Raw genomic sequence first — 16,167 nt, 5'->3', positions numbered from 1 at the left:
AGGCTGGTGAGGGGTCTGGAGACCAGGGCACATGAAGAGAGGCTGAGGGAGCTGGGCATGTTTAGCTTGGAGAAGAGGAGGCTGAGGGGAGACCTCATTGCCCTCTACAACTCCCTGAAAGGAGGGTGTAGAGAGGTGGGTGTTGGCCTCTTCTCCCAGGTGAATAAGGACAGGACCAGAGGAAATAGCCTGAAGCTGCGGCAGGGGAGGTTCAGGTTAGATATTAGGAAGAATTACTTTACTGAAAGAGTGGTCAGGCACTGGAACAGCCTGCCCAGGGAGGGGGTTGAGTCACCATCCCTAGAGGTGTTTAAGAAACGTCTAGATGTGGCACTTCAGGGCATGCTCTAGTGGCAGAGATTGTAGGAGTTTTTTTGTGTGTGTATGGTTGGACTCAACGATCTCAAAGGTCCTTTCCAACCATAAGATTCTATGATTCTATAATTCTCTGCCCGGGGTCTAGAGGGGAAATTAGGATCTGGAAATTAGAATTTCCAGCCCTGCGGAAATCGGTGGGAATTGCAGTGCGCCGGGCTCTGGGGCTGCGAGCAACTCACGATCCAGTAGCTGGTACTGGGACTAACTCACCCTTCGTCATGACACCGAGAAACCCAGGGTGCGAACCAGAGTCCTTACCAGGCAGCTACGTACTCCCATTATGTCACATTAAGCTTAGTGTTTAGAAGAGATCACAGCTAAACAGGTTTTCTTCATTGTCAAACTATCTTTAGTTTGGTTTGGTTAAAAAAAAAAAAAATTCTCTTTAATCCTTTTCTTTTGAAATAAAGAAACCTTTAATATAGTCAAAGGGAATGCTGTTTTTAAACAGATCCAGTCTTTTGAGAATGGCTTTGTTTTCATCAGGTATTTAACTGGAGTTTTGTTACTAATGCTGGACTTATAGTAGCTAAAGCCAATATAATACTTTCCCGAAATATTACTCAGAACTGCTTAGGCTAATATTTCCAAAGCCAGAATTCTTTAAAAAGCTAAGGGCACAATCTCAAATGGCTCAGAGCCACATACCACAAAGTCTGACGCTGAAACTTTTTTTACTCTAGGCAAGTTCTGTGTTCTTAGACGATTGTGGCAATTCTTGCATCAACTTCTGCTATGGCAGCCTTCTCCTAAGCATCGGTCATGGCAGTCTGAAAAGCGTAAGAATTTATAATCCTCACACTCACGAGAGGATGCAGTGAACAGATTGGGATCTGAACCCAGGGAAAGGTGAGCCCAGGAAGGAATAATCCCTCTGAACGGCAGCAGCACGCGAAGGTGAAGGGCCCACCCCAGCCGCGCTCGGGGGCCCTCTGCGGTTTCCCGGCTCAGGAGATGAAGCCTCGCCCTGCAGAGACGGCTTCACCCAGCGACTGCTGCCGCGGCCTGGGAGCACGAGGAGCAGTTTTGGCCTGAGAGACGCGGCGGTTCCAGACGTTGAGGCTTCTGCAGCCAGGCCCTGCGCAGTCACCGCTCTGGCCGGGCTCGGGAGCCCCGTCTCGGCGGAGCTGCCCACACCTCGGGTCCAGCACCGGAGCCTCTGCGGGAGCCGGGCACCGGCCGCTTTTCAGCTTCAAATTGGGCCGAAGCCCTGGCATGCCCAAAAGGTTTAGCCCAGGTTCCTGCCCCCGCGCCACAGCCGGGTGTCCCTGTCCCACAGCGCTGTCCCGGAGGAGGGCAGGAGCCTGCGGCCTCGGCACCCACAGCACGGCAGCTCCCAAACCCGTCTGGGGAGAGGCACCCGTACTCTAGAACCAAGGATGAGCGAGATTCTGACCCATTTGGCTGCGCTTTTCACACACAGTTCAACCGACACGCGTCCTGACAGCTGCCATGTCTTGTCCAGCCTGGGACATGCATCCAGAACACTCTCCTTTGTCTGGGAAACTCGGTCTGTTTGCTGTGAGAGAAGGGGGTTTGATGTTTCCATTGTGCTGCATCAATGCCATTAGTTATATTAACTACCCTCCACCCAGAAATGACAATCCAGCATATCTCCAAATTAGCCTTTTTATTGAAATCAATAAAGGAGAAAACACATGACACTAAACTATTTGGTGGCAGCTTTGTTATAAACTCATTACTGGAAAAGCAGCAATTGGACAGACCTTTAACCACTGTCATTGATTCCAGCACAGCGAGAGTGATCTATGGAGTTAATCAGCGAAGTTCCGCGGTTGGCAGTGTCTGTACGCGCTCAGCTCAGCACTCAGCCAGGTGTCTAGAAAAACTCCCCGTCTACGGCACAGTGGTAGGCCAGGTACAAGTCTCGCAAAAGCAAAAATTACACCACTCCCCAAACAAGGCAGTATTTCACATTCTAGAAAAAATGGGGGGAGGGGGAAGCCTTTGCACAGCCTGTAGGGCCCGGGAAGACCACGCAAAGATGGACAGAGCAGACCCTGAATACGCAGCTCCCGGCACGCTCTGCACCTTCTGCAGAGATGTGCTTTTAAGAATCAAGCAGAAGTTTCAAAGGATACTTTCATACAGGTGATTTCTGCAGGACTGACCCTTTCTGACCCTCGCTGCCAGCCCCACGGCAAAAGTTTCAGCCCCTTGAACACTGGTAATTCTCGGGGCTGTGTATCTAAGGAAAGCTGTTTTTCCTCCAGTGACTAGACTTTTAAGTTCCATTTGTGTTCCTCCGAATTCCTTTTTCATCAAGGTTGCTGAAAGAAAAGAGATGGCGTCAGTATTAATACAATGCTCTATGTCTCATTCCTGGCCTCGTGACAGAATTTAGACAGTAAAACACTTAAAATAAGATTTGTTTCACAAGAAAGAATGAATTGAATTTTTGCAGGTATCCAGTATCTAAGAGCTTTAAAGAGCCACCATCTGATAACAAATTATTCTTGCAGGAGCCTGGTATCAGTTTATTCCTAAATACATATTTACTTGCAGGCATTTGGCATCAAGCTGCTTCTTGATAATACCAGGATATGGCACGTGATGCCAAATTGTTTTTTAACCTTCTTTTTGGCCATGGTGCCCCAGATAAGCATCTTCCCATAAGCGCCTGTGCCGTTTAGAAAAAACAACAAAAGAAATTCCCACAGAAAGCAGACCCATTGTATAGAGAAGAAATATCTGAGAATAAGGCACATTTTTTGAGACACGTGACACAGAATTTTCTTTTCCCCCCCTCAGAAAACCTCTATAACAACAACCACAGTTTAGAACTGAATTTCAAAGTGCTTCCAGCCACATTTACAGTTTACGTGCAGCTGCCTTTCAGGTGCACCGGAGCAGGGGTCCAGGGCACCCAGTCCCCCCTGCCCCACAGGGTGCCCCTTGTGCCCCGCGGGCTCGCGGCAGCCGGGCCAGCTCCTGCCCGGGACACAAGCTCCGACCACCCCAGGGACGGGCAGGCAGTGATGTATTTGCCAAAGACATTGTCTTGACAACACAGATGCGCGCTCCCCCCGATCGCTGTATTAAAGCTGAGCTAAAATGTGTTTCTGCTTTATAGATTTTTTTTTTTAATGGATTTTCCCATACAGACACTAACTTCTTTTTACAGAATTTTGTGAGGATACTCAAATTCACCCTAGGGAGAATTTATTCTATTTACTCAAATGAAAACCAACTATTTCCCTTGGGAACTTTCTGCAGGTTTCTCCTTAGGATGAAATTCACTATTTTTGCATGAAAACAAAGTCAACTGTTGCCAAAGTTGTTAGGTTTGTTTGTGCTTTACAAAATAACTATTTTACATGACAGTAATAAATAGCATATTTTCCAAGAAAAACAGCAAGCATACTGAAGCAAATGGGAGGACATATACTTGTAAAATTTTCTAGAGACAAAAAGCACTTCAACTTTCTTACACAGGAATAAAAGCATATTACCTCAGAACACTCCGCTCAGAATGCTCTTTGCAGCAATACGGAAACTAAAGCAAGACAATTAATTAGACCAAAATTTTCCAGGAAGATTTAATCTATTTCATGGACTAAGAAGGCACAGCCCAGCATCATAATAATACCATTTTTTTCCTCCCTGAATGAGTCTCAATAGCCTCCTGGGCAAGACTAAAGGTTTTCCACAGAATTCTAACCACTGCCACAGGGTTGAAATTTCTCACCCATTTGAAAACGCACTAAACTACAGCAGTTGGGTTGGCAAGCCAGCGCACAAAACCAAAGTGACAGGAATTCTTGCAGCCACACAAAATTGCCTCCAAAATGAGACTGAAGTTGATATTGGTAGAACAGGAAAACATGCACATCTAGAAGCAGCAGCGCAGTGATTTTCAGCTCCCATGGTCCGAGCCAGCAGAAGCGCACGTGTGAGAGCCCGGCTGTTGAGCACAACCAGCTCCTGCAGCCCGCGCTCGGGGACGCCCGGCCAGCGCAGCTGTGACACCGCGGCCACACGAGGCCAGCGGAATGTTGCATCCACAAAGGCAGCACTCAAGAGGCAGGAAAGCTGTTCTAGGACCCGTTTCTGGACAGGTTTCAAAGAAGCTCATTCAGAATAGCCACCGTTCATGAGGGCTTTGCAGACTCATTCTGCGTGAGCATCTGAGCTGCCGCAGCTTTCCATGACAGAAGACTGTGGCAGTAAGAGTCCATCATGAAATTGAACAAGTTTTCAGCTTTTCAGTACTGTTCCTGAAGCCAAATTTTCAGCATTCATTTCAAGAATCTTGACCAAGGGAGGGAGTGCCAGACTCCAAGTGCTCCACTAAAAACTGTTCACATATAGAATCACAGAATCATAGAATTGGTGAGGTTGGAAGGGACCTTCAAGATCATTAAGTCCAACCATTAACCTACCCTGACAAAAACCACTTCTAAACCTTGTCCCTAAGTACCACATCTATCCTTTCTTTAAACACCTCCAGGGATGGTGAATCCACCACCACCACCACCACCACCTCCCTGGGCAGCCTATTCCAATGTTTAATAACCCTTTCAGTGAAAAAATGTTTCCTAATATCCAATCTAAACCTCCCCTGACATAACTTGAACCCGTTTCCTCTTGTCCTATCACTTGTCACCTTGTAGCGTGAAATCTCTACATGGATGACGACAGCTCTGCCACAAGTTGAAAGACAGCTGCTCCCCATTAGCTGCATCTTATCACTCACTCCTCCGCTCCCTGTCACACACTGCAGCTGTGGCCACCAGGAGAGCGCCTTGGGCCACTGTAGGCGAGGGTTGCCCGAGCCTGGCCCCGTGCTTTCCCCACGGCGCCAGCTGCCCCCAGGGAGACAAGAGCTCCGCTGGAGCCCATTCCAAAGTGCCAAACAAGTGCTGACTTGCTAGTACCTTAAAATTCTGTTTCCATGGTTAAATTAATCTGATTTTTCTTCATGTTTCAGATTGCAAACATCAACTGGATTTGCAAGGCTCCTGCTCATACTGAGTAGCATCTTTCAGCCACGTAAGATCTGCATGATATTTTTCCTCTACAAAATTCAAACTTTAGTGGCCTTTATAAACATAATTTGGATAATGAGATGAGTCAGATAGATAGCAACAAGTTTATGACTCAAGACCAGGTCTTATGACTGAAGGGCTTTCCAGCTTATGGTACAAGAAAATCTTGCTCCCAGGCCATTCCATACTTTATCGGCACTGAGGTAGAGGTACTGCAGCTTTCTGGTAGCAACAGCAACAGACAGTCTCTTACTCATATGTCCTCTGCTAAGAAGATCTTTTTTTTTTCTCAGCCATCTGTACCTTATATTGCTCCTTCATCACCTATTCTCCTTTCGTACCCCCTGGCATCCCCTTTCAGTGGGATCATTGTTTCCTCTTGACTCCCTGTCCTGAAATGTTACTAATTTAACAGGTTGATTCTGTACATCCTCCGTTCCCAGTGGTGAAAGTTGCAAGAACTTAGGTCCAATCTGCATCAGACTTTTAAACTGTGAAGTGTTTTGGGATCCTCCGGAACCAGAGCAGATAGACCATACCCAATAATGTCAGCTCCTGAATGTCCTTTCCTCATGCAAAACTACAAAACTTACAATGGAAAAGAATTTTTTCTTCCTACTTTTTCCTTGAACTGTTAAACTGACCTTGCTGCTGAACATCAGTATTTGGCAGATAGGAGGTCAAGTAATTTTTTCAGCGCTTTATTTCACACCTGAAAGGATGTGACAAGCAACCGGTCATGTATCAGTCCAGTATTCCCTTGGATATCTGGGCAATTTGGGAAAGACTCAGAGAGTTCTCAAGGTTAGAAACACAGCCAACAGCAGCATACTGTACATCTTGTTGAGAAGTTCCTAAGCTACAGATCTTGCTTTAAATTTATATCCCAATTTTCAAGTTCCAGGATAATGGTTTCTCTGGAGACAGTTTGGGGGTGTCGTGCTTTGATCCCTCATTCAGTCCAGGGGAAAGGAAACAAAAGGCAAGGAAAGGATTTTGTTAAATGGCCAAGTCCCCCTTATTCCCATCATATTGCAGAGTCAACTACATCCCATTTCAAAGGGAAAGAAAGGAGATACTGCTGTAAAGTGCACAGACTCAAGCCCCGATTTAATATTGGGACAGGCTAATGTGCTTATCGTGGGAAATACATAAATACAGAGCTTAAAATAGCTTATACAGCGCACTGTAATGTGAAGTGTGTTCAGATATAAATGTAAAAAAAATGTTTTGAAAATACGAATGAGGAGAAATATACAGATACTGTGTATTCCAAAACTTCTAAATTTTGGTCATTGCATGATTTTTTATCATCGATCCCATATCCAGCAAAATTAGATTTACTGTCCTTGCTTCTTATGAAATTACACAGAGGCTGCTGCTTTATTCCTCTCCAGGACAGTAAAAAGCAATAAAATTCTTGCAGATTTCGACAGCAGGCAATTCAATAAAAGGCTATGTATATTTTATAAGTACAATAAAGACAAGTCTATAGCTGAATCATAAATGGGTTTTTGTTTGGCTGGTTTGTTTTCTGTTAGCATCCTTGTTGGAGTCTGTTTTCAACACAGGTTGGTCTCCTCAACACGCAGCCTTCCCTTTTTGGGGAGAAGCAGAATGAAATTTATATCTTTATAATGTATTATTTAAGTTCTGCTCAAGGGATTTTGCAATGTGTGTCTGTTTAAAATTTAAAGGTGTTGTGGAACTCAATACTTTCCTGTTCTTGATTAGTGCTATAAAATTTTACACATAATTTTTTGTTACATTGTAAAGTGTATCTATCTTATCATTGTGGCATTCCCATTTTTATGAGCAAACAATAAATATTTGATACATACATAATTATTTCCTAGACTTGCATCAATGCTTAGATTTTTTTTTTAATTCTGCAATAATACAAGGTAACATGGAGATTAATGGATTGGTGTATTTCTGAACGATAGTGCTACAACGGATTTCGTGACAGTGCCTGTCTGCTGAAATATAAAATTTTATACAAATGTAAACCACAAATTTAACAACGCGCAAATGAACCATCCTGCATAATTACAGACGGGTAAATTTGTTCTTCTCACTTGAAGACAGAAATTTAAAAACTATGAAGAAGCTGGACTCAGGTTAAAGAAAAAAGATGCCCCCTATTTCCAGTCTCTAGGACAAGTTCTCCAGCACTGAACATCAGTGAGAGGTTTATCTGAGCAGGGAGCGTGGCAGCAAAACCCAAGTTTCCTGGAGAGGGAAGCTTTTCCGTGCACCTAGATAGAATCCACAGGTACCAGAGGCTGCCCTTCTGAGTAGTTTGCTAGTTAAAGTCTGACTTGTACATCAAGGTCCTCTTATTAGATTAAATGAGGATACAAACCTTCAGAGTGTCTGAACACTGTGGGACAGACATAAATACCTTTTTCACCATCGTTGTGCAGCTAAAGCTGTTGTTGTGCTTACTGTAAGGATTCTAAATAAAGGTGTTTTGTTTAGCAACAGAAGGTGATGCAGAATATCTCTGCCTCAAAACCAAAATCAGTACGCTTTGGAAAGACACCTACCTCAGCCCATCAAATGTCAAGGAAGAATTCCCTTTCAGTTGACTTATTAGAACATTGTATTTCTTGTTATAACAGAAAAAAGTGTGAAACCCACCACTGTAAAAATAAGTTATTTAAATGAATCACAGCAGGGAGTATAGAGGAGGAAAAAACCGCACTATTATAAAAAAAGCATTCAAGGTAGGAAAATGATGGTCTCTAAGTGTAGAACGATCAAGACATGAGTGGGGAAAAAAAAAAAAAAAGAATGAGAGCTATGGGCTCATCTCAGATTTCTGTTTCCAAATTGTTGGTGATTTGACACCTGCCCCTAGATACCATCCATATCAGACCTCGTACTCAGACCCTTCCTAAAATAACCGCAGCCTTCTACTTTCTGCCAAAACCTAATGATAAAATTCTCCTTTGGCATTGTCATTTTGCTGTTTCAAGACGTGTAATCTGGTGATCATCTATTTCTATATGTTTGTGACTTTGGACGTTAAATGTTAGGGGGTTTCATACGAGAAGCTTTAGACCGAAGTGCTTTTCTCCTTTCCAAATTATTTTTATCTATTCAAAGCAGATATACCTCTGAAAAAGCATTGAGTCACACTGAGTCTACACGTATACTGGCACTTACATACTGTGCAGGACAGCAGTGATTCAGGCCCAGATCCTTCCTCTTTCCATTTTGTAATTGTACATAAATCACCTGTCTCAGCTTGAAAAGAAATGGATCCTCTGAGACGAAGAACTGTCCGTAGCGACTGGCACCTCCCACCGGCGCACGCGGCTTCACAGAAGCGCACGCTTTTTCCCGATCTGGAGTTCAGCCATGGGTCTAAATTCCATCAGCGAGAGATGGAGGTAACAGTGATTTTTAGCACCAGTATTCTCTCTCAGCAGTGTAAAATAACATCGGTGCAACTACATGCCAGGACACGAAGCCCTAACTCATAACTCACGGAGAGTCCAACTTACTGCAGCAACCTATGCCAAGCAACCAAGAGTTTTAAATCAGACTTCCCTTCTGGGAAAATTAATTGGGGGTTGGGGTGTCTTTTTTTTTTTATTAGCTTTAAGAAACACTTACAAAGGATTTGGTTCTGCAATGAGAGAATTAATGAGTATTTCCTTTAAAGAGCTAAGCAGTTGGCAGTGCTATTACACAAAAAGAGTATTTCAAGTATTTGGCTTTGGAGATCACAAGCATCACGCTTCAAAATAATTTCCTTTGTACAGATACGGTGTTTCTATTTTCCAGTAGAAAAAGGAAATGCTTTACATTGTTTTTGGATGGTTTCAAAGTAGGCAAAAGCAACAATTTCCAACTGTTCAATTCAATGTCAAGAGCGGCCAGATGGTGCCCCGTGGGAATGAAATAAGGGTCCCCTCAGCAGCACAAGCTTCTGGGACGGTGCAGCCCAAGCTCTGGGAACAGCACCATCCGTGGCTTCCTGCTGCCCTCAGCGTGGTCCCGGGCCCTGGAGACGCGTGTGAGCACCCGGGCTCAGCTCCGGCAGTGATCCGGCGACGTCCCCAGCGGCTGCTGACAGCAGGAGCAGCCGGCAGCAAAGCATTCTTCTAAATTAAGTTCATTCTTCTTAAAAAAACATGAAGAGAGATAAGCTCATGAACCACCTGCAGCCTCCATGCAATTGGTATCCAAGGAATAATCAGTCTGTAAGCTGGGCCAGCTATTTCATCTCCGCAGAAGATCCCTGGTAAGAGAAGATGCCAGCTGAGTTGCCAGCCATGTTTTTCGTCAGCGTTCTGCTTCTTGCCTTCTCAGTGCAGTCATTTAGTGAGCACCAGAGAAAACAAAACCAGTTACCAAAAACACCCACAACAAAACCTGGAAGGGAATCTGACATATTTATCAAACATCCAACTTCTGAAGCAGATGAACAGTATTAGCACCGCGTCCGCCAAAATTGGGAGAAAGGAGGGAGGCCAAATATGTGCTGTCAGATGGGCAAGCTCCAGTGCCCCTAGCCACGCGCAAACCTCTTCAGTTGGACCTCACAACACAAACATCTCACTAATTGAAGCTGCATTTTTGTGTAATACTTTACAATTATGTTATTCACATTTTAATGCTGGTTATAACAACCACTAGCCTTAGGCCCCTTGTTTGTGCTGCAATTAAAACGCAAAGTAAACTTTGACATGTGAGTAACAGACAATAAAATTCTAGCATTTGGTTTGGTATCCATGAGGCTTTTACATTTTTGTTGTGGACGCAGATCCCAAACTGGAGCTTCACTATTTACAGGTGCCTAGAAACACCAGAAAGTGACAAAAATGGTAATATACTTGCTTATAGTCATGAGTTTGATCCAAACTTTTATAAGCTCAGGAAAAAGTAAAACATACAAAAAATAGTTAATGCTGTTCCCATTTGCTTTCTTTGCAAAACAGAAGTTTTGATTTACTAAAATAGCCTTGACCCCGCAGCTCTGCTCCTGGAGTCAGCGTGATTACATAAAAACTGCAGAACTGGCCACATGAAGGAAATCCAAAATATTTTTCAGGCCACATTCATGGTTAATCATAACTGGCAGCGCAGGCAGATTTTACCTTTAAAAACATGATTTTTTTTCTGAAGAAAACGCAGGGGTAGGAAATCAGAAGCTAGCAAAAGTAGCTGTTAATTCCCCAAATCATTACAGGAGCTCACAGCACAACAGTTCTGGTACTAACACAAGAAGTGAGTGCTGTCTCTTTTAACTGTACAGAATGATTCTGTCCGTATTTTAAATCATAATCACATATTCCTCATACCACAATGCCCTTCTCCCGCTTATTCCATCCCCTGAGCGTGCTGCAGCCAGCTGCCAGGTCTTGCATCCCTTTTTCAACAAATATTTGGGCAGGAACATCCTTTGTTTATTCGTTACTCGGCACTATGGCATCCTGAAGCTAACAGGGACTGCCAGTGCTAATTCAGTGTAACTGCTGAGCCAATACAATATTCCATATCTTTCTGTGACAGTGTTATGCAAAAGAGCAATGTAGTATACATTCCTGAAACTTAAAGAAAATGCAAGACTTCCTGACTGGCAAAGAATCAAGTGGGACAGAGGATAATGCTTTTTCTTTTTTTTTTTTTTTAATAACATTTAAGATTCTGTGTCACAAAAACATAGAAACAGAGATTAAAAAAATCCATCTAAAGAAAAGAGTTTAGTATCTTTCAAAATTATGAGGGAGAAAGAGAGGGTTTGATTTGCTATTCTTCACCATGATCTCAGAATTGAACTCCTTAGTGCAGAGCGACATCAGACAGGCACCCCGTCCCAGCTGGCTCCCGTTAGACAATGCAGGGTCAGGGTCTGCTTCACGGAAAGGACAGGAGGGGACTCTGGCAGGTGAATAATCACCAGCACCTGACTAATTTAGCAGAGAGAGCAGCAGGAGCTGTAAAAGCCTGACTCAGGCCCCAGTTTGCAGGATTAACCTGGCATTGGTCAGGCTGTCTTCTGAACTGTGAGACTGGCTGGCCTGGGCTTCCCACCGGCAAGCCGTGGAGCTGTTGTGACCGGAGGATGGAGCTTGTTGAGTCAGGTATCAATTGCATTTGTGTTGTTGACTCTTGGCAGAAATCTGACATTTAAAAAGTAGAGTGCATGGTTGTTTTCCTCTCCAAATGCTTAGCACAGCTACCTGGCAGGCAAGGTGCAGAGTTAATACTGTGGTGGTCTAGAGAGAAATTCCAGAAGTGGTTTGTGCAATCAGTTATAGTGTAAATTAGGTTACCCTTGCAGTAATGCTCTGAGGCTGTACCTGAGTGGCTTGGCTACCAGCCCCTGACTCCCACACCAGCAGCAAACTGAGTCCTCTCTGCTCTTGTCTGGGTGCCGAGACTCAACAGGGGCAGCCAAGGGAGCCACCGCTGCTCCTCCTGCTGCTGACGCTTGGGCTGAGCTCTGTTCTGTTGTGGGTTTCTTTCACATCTGCTCTATGCATCGCTATTCACTTTTTGCAGCACTCTGCACTCCTAACTGGGACCGCAGTGTCCTTACACAGGCCAAAACATAGGCTTTGCTCAGCTGTTTGCCGTCTCATTTCTCAACTACAGTTCATTTGTCATCTAAAAAAACACAAATAAGCTATGGAAGGTGGCATAAACTTGCTCTTTAACAAATTAAATGGTTTCTGCTTGTAAATAAGGAAATAAGTTTTTGCTTCTGTCATCTTGGCTGAAAGCAAATTGTATCAAAAGAATTCTTGATGGGTGGCATGAGCAGCAGCGCAGTACGTGGCACTGCTTGTTCCAGAAGCACATATTAAAAGACTTTCCAACAAACTACTCTTTTCTTTTTGTCTTTGACTCAGAGCTGAAAGTGTTGGCATCTGCAGCCAACATCTGGAATTTGGTCCAGAGCAGCTGATTCATTACCTGTTATGCAAAACCATAAAACATGATGTCTTGAGATAATCACCCCCATTAGTTCCATCAGAAAGAATTTTTGGTCAAGCAAACAGTAGAGCAGATAACAAAGACAATTTGCAGAAGAGATTACAAGGAAAGATAGGAGACTTCGATTAAAAGCCATTTAAAATGTTACCGATGCCTTGACAGCCTGTCAAAGGTGGAAGAACTCTTTTCTAATCACACAAGGACCTGCTTTCTTGGTGGGAATTTTCCCTCCCACGTACAAGATGTTACACAAAACCTGTTAATCTGGTCAGTCAAAAGCACACGCAGCAACACTCTGCCCCTGGTGCCAAACCTCCCATCTGCTGTGACCATGCAGATTCGGTCCACAAGACTGTCCACCAAGGAGCGCTTCAGACCCCACAACTGTCAGCTCCGTGCTGCAAAAATTAAAAGAAAAAAAAAAAAAAAAGAGGGAGGCGACAGGACAGGCATGATACACGGGCATCAGCTGCATGGACACACTGTATAAACTCAAAGGCTTTTAAGGCTTCTTCTTATTTACGTTCTGATTTTGAGAAATACAGTGAATCCCACATAAATTGGAAGGGGACTCTAAGATTCCCTGTGGACCAACCTTGCGTTAGATAAATCCAGTGATAATAAAACTTGAAGTATAGTGGTAGGGTCACAGTGTCTTAGCCTTGTGTCTTTAGTCATTTAAGTGCCAAGTTAGGAAAAGCATCCATCTAGCTGGTAAATTTTCAGAGTTTAACTCTGATCCAAGAACTCCTTTTTGAGCAATTCCTATGATATTAGCATTAGTTAAGGCTAACTATGGAAGTCGGACGTAGTGAGGATCTTGTATTTGCCTGCTGTCTGTTTCTAAACCGTGGGTTGAACGTAGCCCTCTGCCACCAGGAGAACGATTGGATTATCAGGTTTTAGAGCCTGCCCTGAGATCGCTCAGGAAAAGAATTGTCATAGCTCTCGAAAGCGCTGCGCGTAGGCATATGTTCTCAGTCAGATGAACAATAAGTTTCTGTTCACCGGAGCTGGTTCTCAATAAAGGAAAATCAGCTTTTAGAAGACAGAGACAGATGGAATGAAATAGGAATGCAAGAGGTGTACAGTTTACAGAGGTTTCCCAGCTACAAACACACTGCTAGAAAACACTGAAGTAAATGACGTTACTCCTATACATTCTGAAAAAGTAGAATATGTTGCCTCTTTATCCATGAACATTAGGAAGACAGTGAAGAAGCTGGAGGATGAAGGGCAAATACTTGCAGAAGTAGCTTTTTATAGTAAAGAATTCTAGTTTTGCTATACTTTTTGAATGCCCTTCAACTGTTCTCTTCTCTGCTATCAGTTATGTGTGAAATCCCTTTCCAGTCCTCATGTACAAAATTTCCTTGTTGAAACCCCTTCTCAAAACCCTCCTGGTGAAGGCAACATTGGAGTACACACCTCCTCATTTCAGTAGCGAGATGGCTGTTTCTCATTTTCCGGGTCAGAAACTGAAGCTCACCTCAAAATAGGTCTTTCCTCATTCAAAACTTACTTGCCCTACTGCTTATCATTCTCATATATTGCTTAATTTGCTAACGTATTGTGATAATGACTACAGAAGACAACTAGGTAATTGTGTTGTATTAAATACCGGCCTTCCCTTTTCTCATGTTTGTACTACAGTTCTTATTAATGTAGGAAGGATGTGGGCTTAAACTCTGCAAACGTGCACTCTTAGACTTGAAAATACGCGCTCGGCCCAAATTTTGTTCAAATATAGCGCCTGATAAAACGGGTATGGTTTCCACCTCAAAGAACTCATGTAGGCCCTGTGGATCAGCGCGCTCGCTCTCTCTTCCCTCCTGCGTTTTCGCATGTTTTCTCACTGAGGCCAAGGCAAACAAAATCCCTCTTGTTTTAGCTCGGGGGATGCGTTACGGAGGCCGGAGGAGCCCTGGGAGCCTGCGAACAGCCCCGCTGCTGCCGCGCTCCGGGCCCGGGACTGCGCGGCCGCGCCGGGAGAGCGGGGTCTGGCGGGCGGCTGTGGGGAGGCCGCGGGGGGCCCAGGGCGGTTCCCCGCGGGCGCGAGAGCAGGGCCCTCGCGGCCGTTGCCAGCACGCGCTTGTCCGTCTGCGCGGCCTCCGCAGGGCGCTGCGGTTCCGCCACGACGCGAATCCAGTTGGAGCCTTTGCCGTGAGTTAAAAAATCCAGAGGTTATCGTCTGTTTTCTTTAAAGGAGGATTAAAGGTTAAACGTAATTAAATACCCGTTTTTAGGGGGTTTACGCCGCGGAACCCGGCGCGCGCTGGTCGCCGGCCGGCGCTGGGGCGCCACCTGCTGGCCCCGCCCGGCCCCGCGGGGTCCCTCCGCGCGCCCACCCGCAGCCCGACCCCGCGGGGGCTCCTGAGGGCGCGGCCCGGTCCGCAGTTCCCGGGTCCCGCCTTGAGCTCCTGAATCGCCACCGGCCAAAGGGTGTTTGGTAACTGGCGGCGGAAAAGTCAACAGATGAAGCCCCCCCGACACAAGCGTTATAGATGCGCGTAACGGCAAGTTCTCCTTGAAGACCATTTCGTGAGGAACACCAAGTACTGCGTGTGCAGCTAAAGTTAAAATCGTCGTTGTCTCCAGGTAAACTCAGAGGATCGGAACAGGACAAGACTGGGAAGCATAGAGAGTCACTGCTTATGACACATATCTCCAAGGCTGAAAATTATTTTGCTGGATTTTTACTTGTAAAGAAGACTCTCTCATGTTTTCTTTCAAATAAAGTTGAACTGAATGAGAATCCTCTGAAACAACAATAAAGAGGCACTGCCTTTGCTTAGCTCACCAGTTTCTTACAGAGAAGCAACGCAGGTCTTTTGCTGCATCCTTAACAATGGCAAGAAAACGCTGCACCATCGAGCACGAGCAGAGGCCGTGCTGGAACTCCCTTTCATTTCTTAGAGCAAGAGTCACAAAATTTCAGTAGTTTACTTTCCCCAAAATGCCTAGTATTCAATTGTCTCTCTTACTATCTTAAGATACTGTCCAAAACCGTGTTAACTTTTTATCTGGAGGTTTAATTCCTGATAGAAATAGAACAAGCTGTAGAGTTATGAATTCCCTTAATGTGCTGGCACAATAGCGCTATCGTGAAGGCCACAGGTTTGTTTGGAGAGCTCAAACTAAGTCTTTGATCTGTTTTTATCTTATAAATCATTCTTGTGGAATCTCATCTGAATTTTGAAAAGTTCACTCGTTCGTGGCCGGCGGAGTGTCCGGCTGTGGAAAAATTCCTGCCGGTGGCAGAGGAGGTGTCTGTCCTCGGCCTGAGCAGAACCGCGTCCTGCCCCAGGGCTCCCCTGGCAGTGCCTGTGGCGCTGGGAACGCCGGAGCAGAGAGCGTCACGGAACAAAGGAAAAGGAGGACTCTTCAGGGAAATTTTGTGGTGACAATAGTCTTATTGACTGCTTATATTAGAAAATACATCAACTCCCAAATCAAACCATAGAAAGAACGTAATCTTTCAAGCAATTATGCATTATCACAATCCCTGAGTGGCAAATGCATCTCTTCAGTGTATTACGTGGGATGCTAGCAACTTTCCTGCTACTTCTTTATTTTCCTGCGCTCGATTTTGCATTAAATTTCTTTTCTGAAGTAAGTGCAGCTAGAGGGAACTGCAGAAACCGAGCCCCCACAGTCATTGTCACTAAGGCCAGTTTTCATCCAGGATTCAGTAATACACTCCGGGTAATATAAGAAATTATATGCAGTACACTGTATGGGTATTCTTTAAATTCTAGCTTAATATATTCTGGCTTTTCATCCCTAAATCAGCCTCTCAATTCTGACAGCATAGATAGAACAATGC

Source organism: Larus michahellis, chromosome 15, assembly GCF_964199755.1.
Source record: "Larus michahellis chromosome 15, bLarMic1.1, whole genome shotgun sequence".
In the NCBI taxonomy this organism is placed as follows: domain Eukaryota; kingdom Metazoa; phylum Chordata; class Aves; order Charadriiformes; family Laridae; genus Larus; species Larus michahellis.
The sequence above is the reverse complement of the archived record's forward strand: the minus strand, read 5'-3'. Positions refer to the sequence as shown.